Genomic DNA, 8,139 nt, shown 5'->3' with positions numbered 1-8,139 from the left:
CGGCTCCCTTCAGCACAGTCCTCACACCGCCCGCACCCGCTTCCCTGGGCAACTGCATACACTGACCTGGCCCTATTGCTAAGCTGCCGTCCCATTATCTACACCACCTTCCCTGTCTGCTTTCCACATGCCTTACCATCGTCTACACTGGCTCCTCTGAGCCGCAGAGAGCACTGCCCCCATCGTCTACACAGTCACTTAGGTCACCAGCCCGGGGAAGTATATTCCCCGTGTCGTCCAGGCCGCTCCTGTGACCGCCGTCTGCATCGACACCCTACATTTCCTACCCTGGCTCTCAGAGGCACTCCCTCCACTGCCCCCAATATTGGCTGCACTGGCTCCTCTAGGGTCCGTGTCCTCCTGTCATTGTCCACACGGATGGGCAGTGGCTATGCTGATTCCCTCAAGTGCAATCTGCACTGGACACTCGATATTGTCACTGGGTCTGAGGAAAGAAGGGTGTACACTGACCACCCCCAGTCAGCAAAACCTCCATCTCATGGGCCTCCCTCTGACCGATCCCGTTTGGGATGGACAAGCAGCAGGCTGACCCGCTCATCCCGGAGTCTCTCCTGCAGGACTTGTCAGAGCCTTGACAATGGCCTGTGTGCCATGCGTGTCCAAGTGCCCTGATCTCCCGGGACTCGCGAGGCAAGCCGGGGCCTGGCTGCCCAGGAGAACAGGGAGAGGGAAGCAGGTCCCGAGCCCTCTCTGTGTGCTGCCCCCTCCCACGGCCAGGGCTCCCGGGGGAAGCATTGCCCCAGACGCCTCCCAGGCCTCTCCATCTCGGGCTGTTCCTGAAATGCACTGAGGCTTTTCCTCTTCTGGCGTGAATCTCGCATATCTTTAGGCCCCTCCGAAGGCTCCCAGTCACTGAGCTTGCGTGTCTGTTTCACCCTGGCCCCCGCCACCCCCACCCCGAGGTCCTCATCTCTGGTTATGACAACAACTGGTACCTCGGCCGTAGCGAGACCACTCGGAACTGTGATGCCCGCAGCAACCCGGAGCCCACAGGCTGTCTGGAGCACGTGAGTCCTGGGTAGACCTGGACCCCTAGGTCTGAGGGAGGGGGGCTGGGGCCTGGACTCCTGGGTCTGAGGGAGGAGGGCTGGGGGCCTGGACTCCTGGGTCTGAGGGAGGAGGGGCTGGGGGCCTGGACTCCTGGGTCTGAGGGAGGAGGGCTGGGGGCCTGGACTCCTGGGTCTGAGGGAGGAGGGGCTGGGGGCCTGCACTCCTGGGTCTGAGGGAGGAGGGCTGGAAGCCTGGACGCCTGGGTCTGAGGGAGGAGGGGCTGTGGCCTGGACGCCTGGGTCTGAGGGAGGAGGGGCTGGGGGCCTGGACTCCTGGGTCTGAGGGAGGAGGGCTGGGGGCCTGGACTCCTGGGTCTGAGGGAGGAGGGCTGGGGGCCTGGACTCCTGGGTCTGAGGGAGGAGGGGGCTGGGAGCCTGGACGCCTGGGTCTGAGGGAGGAGGGCTGGGGGCCTGGACTCCTGGGTCTGAGGGAGGAGGTGCTGGGGGCCTGGACCCCTGGGTGTGAGGGAGGAGAGGATGCAGGAAAGTAAAAAGAAAGACATCGGCCTGGGGCCCTGAGAGTATTTCTGTGTTGCATACACGGTGTTTATGAGGGTTAGTCCATGCCATGCTCTGCATGGCATGCCTGCTGTGCCTGGTACTTAACTCACCCAGTGTGATCCCCAAACTCTAAGTGTGGTCAGCACTGTGGCCATGCCTGGGTTAAAGGTCAGCTGGGCCCTGAAAAACGCCATTGTTTGCCCAGGTCACACAGCCATACGGACACCGCGCTGGCTCTCCAACTGGCACCTGACCCTTACTTCTGGGCTTTGCTCAGTCACCTCATCACTCTGCTCAGTCATCTCTGACGGAGTAAGTACTGTCCCCATTCTCTAGATGAGCAAATAGAGGTGCAGGGCAATCAGAAAACTTGCTCCAATTCATACCGATGCTGGGGTTAAAGGTAGCCGGGAAAAAAAAGCAAAGGAGTAAATTTGTGTGACATAATTTTTATTGGGCCGTTTTCTTTTCTTTTTTCTCACTGATTTTATTTATTTTTTATTTTATTTTATTTTATTTTACTTTATTTTATTTTATTTTATTTTATTTTATTTTATTCCTTATTGTTAATCCTCTCCCAAGGATATATTTCCATTGATGTTTACTATGAGTGGAAGGGATGGGGAGGGACAGAGAGAGAAACATCCATGTTAGAGAGACACAGCGATTGGCTGTCTCCCCCAGTTACTGTGACTTGCAGAGGGGATTGAGCCCAGGTGTGTGCCCTTGGCCGGAATCAAACCTGGAACCCTTCAGTCTGAGGGCCGAGGCTTTATCCACTGAGCCAAACTGGCTAGGGCTGGGCCTTTTTCTTTATTACAAAAATAATGCAGGACCACTCTGGCCGGTGTGGCTCCACTGGTAGAGTGTTATTCTGTGCATCGAGAGGTCATAGGTTCAATTCCCAGTGGGGGCCCATGCCCAGGTTGTGGGTTCGGTCTCTGCTGTTAGGGAGCATGCTGGAGGCAACCGATCAATGTTTCTCTCTTTCCTTCTCCCTTCCTCTCTCTCTGAAAAAGCAATAAGCACACATTTTAAAAAATATATAGGACCATTGTGGAAACTTCAGACAGTTATGAACAAAAATAATATCGCACACTGGCTGGTGTGGCTCAGTTGTGAAAGCATCAGCCCACACACCAAAGGGTCGCAGGTTTGATTCCTGGTCAAGGACACGTGCCTGGGTTCTAGGTTTGATCCCTTGGGCCCAGTCAAGGTATGTATGGGAGACAACCAACTGATGTGTCTCTCTCACATCAATGTTTCTCTCATGCTCTCTCTCCCTCTCCCACTCTTTCTCTCCCTTCCACGCTCTCTCTCTCTTAAAAAGAAGGAGGAGGAGGAGGAGGAGGAGGAGGAGGAGGAGGGGAAGGGGAAACCAATGGTAAAATATCCCGGGACTCCAGGGGACAAACCCTTCCCTTTCCAGCTTCTAGAGCTGCCTGCATTCCTTGGCTGCAGCCCACGAGGCACAGCCTTGCTCCTTTGACTTTCTCGTTCCCCTTATGAAGGAGAAGAGACTGCCTCCCTCTTTCCTGTAGGAGGACCCTTGTCATTCAGGACAACCTCCCACCTCAAGGTCCTTACTGTCATCACAGCTGCAAAGTCTCTTTCCCACGAGAGAGACCAATTCATAGGTCCCTGGCATGAGGACCCGGAAATCTTTGGGGACCCATTACTCTCTCTGCCACTCTCACCCAGGGCCCCTGTTCCACCGCAGGTAACCGTGGCGCTGCTTTACGGTGAGTTCATGCACCGGCAACAAATGTCTGTTATGCTGCCCACACCAGGCATCCTCTCACGCTCTGCTCTGCGCCTTGCTTCTGTCACTGAGGGTTTCTGGAAATTCTGAGAGCGCCTCTTTAGCCTTTTACAGCCACATGGAACTCCACAGGGGGGCGTCCAGGGCTTTTTCTACCAGGCCTCTCGGGACGACATTCAGATTGTTTCTGCCCTTTCGTTACCATAGAGACGGTCAGTCTGGGCACAGGCTGCCTGGCCACTTGGGAGGAGAGGAGGCCAGGGCCCTGGGATCCAGGGGCGTCCTGCGACTCCAACCGGGAAGCCGACTGAAGGCAGTGGCATCTCCAGGCTTCGTGGCACCAGATGGGAGGGAGAGGGTCTGGTGCCGATCATAGAGAAGCTGAAACACCCTGCCGCCCGCCCCCCACCCCCCCACCCCCCGCCCCTCACTGCGCTGTGTGGAGTAAGGGGGGCAGGGTTCAAGCCCATATGATCCTGCTTCTAGCTGCTGGGAGGTCCCAGAAGCCTCTGTGCTGAGAATTGCCCTGGGTGAGGATGCCTGTGCTACTGAAATCTAACTTCTTAAAAAACAATGAAGTAACCCAAGAATACCACTCCTAGGATTGGGAACAGGTCCCCAAACAAAAACTTGTTCACAAATGCTCATAGCAGCACTATTCACAGTCGCCAAATGTCCATCCGTGGATCGACGGATACACAAAATGTGGTACAGCCACGCAGCCATATGATGCAACCACAAAAGCAAACGAAGCACTGATTCAGGCTACAACATGGAGGAGCCTTGAGAGCATGATGTGAGCGAAACAAGCCAGACCCCAAGGCCACATATTGTAGGATTCCATTCATATGAAATGTCCAACAGCGGCAAATCCACAGAGACAGAAAAGAGATTAGTGGTTGCCAGGGCCTGGGGAAGGGGGGATGGGGAGTGACTGCTTAATGGGTCCAAGGTTTGCTTTGGGTGAGATAGAAACGATCTGGAAATAGACAGTGGTGATGGTTGCACAACATTGTGAATATGCTGAATGCCACTGAATTGCGCACCTAAAGCGGTTAAAATGGTAAGTTTCATGTGTGTTTTGCCACAATAATAATAATTAAAAAAAAACCTTAAAATTCTCATAGAAAATGTTTTGCATTTCCCCACTCTTCCTGGAAGAATTTTCAGGAACCAACTGAATTCATGAAGGGAAAGATGGGTGAATTGTTAAAGAAAAAAATATTCTAACTGTCAAAAACTAGTACAATGACACTTGCGAATGCGTGGTAAGGGGAGGGGGCCGTGCGTAAGAGAAGATTCTGGGTAAACCGGCCTAGCAGGCCAGAGTGGTCAGACTTTACCCCGGGGATGGTGGAAGATGAGTGCTGGAGGCTAAGACCAACAAGTAGTTAGCATAATTATGCGAGAAGTCTGCTGGAAGGCTAATGGACTTTGATATTCAGCAAGGGCTGAAAATCAGCATAATATAGCCCTGCTTTTGGCTGAATGGCTGAAGGCAATCCCCTAACCTGATAATCCTTTATTGTTTACCAAACTTTACCATTGATATGCCTGTTTGCTTTGTTAAAAGGCAAATGTGTATTCTAGTAAATAAAAGCTAATGGGTCCAGGCATTCAGAGAGCCTCTCCAATAGAGAGTAAAGTTTCCGCCTGGCTCCCTGTGCCTTCTAAATTTGTATTTTTTATCTAGTGTATCCGTTTGTGTGGAGCCCCTTCTCCAGACCTTGAACCCTAGCCCCAAATGGATGCAGTGTTCACAGATGACGTACCTAATCAGATGTCAAGTGTGGGAAGTTCTCATTAACCTGACTTAGGAGGATTCTTGCTGAAATTTGGACAATGCAGAGATGAACACAGAAGTCCAAAAGTCAGAACCTAGTTAGAAAAAAGTTCAGGGGATCCTGAGTTGAGTTCATCCAATGAGAGAATCCTTGTCAGTATATAAAAATACTAGAGGCCCGGTGCACGAAAATTTGTGCATTTGGAGTGGAGGGGGTCCCCTCAGCCCAACCTGCATCCTCCCACAGTCCGGGAGCCCATGTGGGAGTGCACTGACCACCAGGGGGCAGCTCCGACTCCGCCCCCCCATCGCCCCTCCACCACTGCTGCTGATAGCCATCCCCTCCCTCTACCTGCTGGCACCCACCTTGGCTGGCCTGGCACCCCATGCTGGCCTGCCTGTCTCCCCCCCCCCCCCCCCCGCCCCACGCCCCAACCAGTCATTCCATCATTCAGCCGATTTGCATATTAGACTTTTATTATATAGGATAATGATCAGGATGCTTCGAGCACCAATAACAGAAAGCACACACCAACCCCCTCCCCCCAGCCAGCCTGGCTGGGATTAAAAACAGGACACTGGGTTGCCTGGTTTTCTTCCAGACGCCATGTGTGGAATTCAGCTCTGCTCCTCTGCTGTGTGTTGTTTTCGTCCCCATATTGGCATCATCCTCAGGCTGGTGCCAAGAGAGCTCTGCATTCCAGGCATCACAGCCAGATCTGGACCTGGAGAAGCAGCCCACCCCACCCTGAGGGAGCTGCCCCAGCAGCCTCCCCTCAGGTCTCATTGGCCAGTGCGCCCGCTGTTCAACCAATCCCTGGTCAGAAGCAGGGGACCACCTGAGAGGCTTGGACCAATCAGGAGGTGGGGAGAGAAGGGGATGAAGGCTGCAGGACAGGAGGCGAAAGCCCCGAATATTAGCAGTGACTTTCTCTCTGGTTAATTGGAAGATGGATGAATTTTACTCTTCTTTTTGAGTCTAAGTTTCTATAATAAATCGATTCTTTTTTAAAAAATTGGAAATGGAACCAAAGTCCTTCTTGGGACAGAGAGAGAAGATTCAGCAACTGTAAGTCCAGGGGAAAAAATGGCTTTATGCACAGCCGGGCACTGCTTACAATGGCAGTAGGGCTGCATTGGGGTCTGTGTTAGTTCAGACACCTGGACACCCGGGGCCACACCGCCCCTCCAGGTGGTTCAAAGTCGAGATTGCTCTCTCACTCCAACCTGGGGATTAGGGAAGGTGCTACGACCTCCTACTATCTGATGTGTGTCAAGGACACACACACACACAAACCCCAATTTGGTGTTCCCTCTTCCTGCAACACAGAAATCTCACCTGGCACTGCCCTCCCCTCCCCACCGCCTTTCCTCCCCTTAATCCTAGACCGGTGGTTCTCAACCTTCTGGCCCTTTAAATACAGTTCCTCATGTTGTGACCCAACCATAAAATTATTTTCGTTGCTACTTCATCACTGTAATGTTGCTACTGTTATGAATCGTCATGTAAGTATCTGATATGCAGGATGGTCTTAGATGACCCCTGTGAAAGCGTCGTTCGACCGCCAAAGGGGTGGCGACCCACAGGTTGAGAACCGCTGTCCTAGACAAACGCTGTTTGGTAGAACTTCTACGGCAATGATGGAAATGTTTTATATCTTCTCTGTATGTCACAGCCTCGAGTCATGTGGGGCTATTGAGCACCTGAAAGTGGCTGGTTTGGGGGAACTAAGTTTTACAAGGCATCGAATTTTAATAAATAAACATATATATGTAGTTTTGTTGTTGTTAATTCTCACCTAAGGATATTCTTCCCATTGATTTTTAGAGAGAGTGGAAGGAAGGGAGGGAGGGAGGGGGAGAGAAAGAGAGAATCATCAATGTGAAAGAGACACATCGATTGCTTGCCTCCCACACAAACCCCAACCCGGGCCAGGATCAAATCTGCAACACAGGTCTGAGCCCTTGACAGGGAATGGAACCGGAACCCTTTGGTGGATGAGCCAATTCCCTAACCACCGAGCCACACCTTCCAGGGCTAAATTTATATTATAATAGCCACATGGTATTAGCACAACCCTGGACTCTCTGTCCCAACAGAGCTCAAAACTATAATTGACCCCTCCCACTTCTCCAGCCACACGCCCCCGCCCACGGGCTGCCCTCTCCCACCGGCCCCCACTTGTCCAGGATTCAGCAGCTTCCTCAAAGCTCCTCGAGGGCATGCAGCCTCCGAGCCTTTGACCCCTTGTGCTGTTTACACTCACCTCACCCCCCCACCCACCCACCCCACTCTCTGCCTCATCCCTTCTCCTACTCCAGATCTCAGCTGTCCCCTCCTCCAGGGAGCCCTCCCTGCCCCTCAAGCTGAGTCAAGCATCCCCTTGGGTTCTCCCAGCCCCCGAGCTCCTCCATCCAAGTGCTGATCACTCTGCATCATCCTTACCTGGTGTGTCTGTCCCTCCCCCCCCCCCCCCCCCACACACACACACACAGACAGACATGTGAGCCCCACCGCGGACTGAGAACAGGGCAGGAGTTGTCTAATCATCACTGTCCCCAGCACCATCCAGCGTGGAGCTGGCATAGGGAGTGTGTGTTGGGATGAATGAATGAATGAATGAATGCTTTTGAAAAACCATGCTAAGAGCTTTAGAATGAGCCAGCCCCACGTCAAATCCCACCTCCCCCTTCCGGTAGACCTGCCACCCTCCTTAGCCTCAGTTTCCTCATCTCTAAAATGGGAAAAGTGACTCATGGCGGATGCTGGATGAGGCAGTAGTGTGTGTCGGGCCTGGGGACGGACAGGGGGCATTGCTCAACCAGAGGCCACCGTAACTGTCGTTACAATGACTGCTGCTGCTCCTGACAGTCAGGTTGAGTGGGAAAGAGAGTGAAGGGATCAAGGGAGGAGTGCTGGGAAGCCCCAGCAAATTCCCCAGTCGCTGGAAAACAGGTCCAACCAGTGTCTGCACATTCATCCCAGGGAGCACAGGTGAAGCTCCGAGGCTTGAGAACAGGGT

Source organism: Myotis yumanensis, unplaced genomic scaffold (genome assembly GCF_028538775.1).
Source record: "Myotis yumanensis isolate MYYU_CA2020_CCGP unplaced genomic scaffold, mMyoYum1.0.hap1 SCAF_23, whole genome shotgun sequence".
Classification (NCBI taxonomy): domain Eukaryota; kingdom Metazoa; phylum Chordata; class Mammalia; order Chiroptera; family Vespertilionidae; genus Myotis; species Myotis yumanensis.
This window is presented reverse-complemented; position numbering follows the sequence as displayed.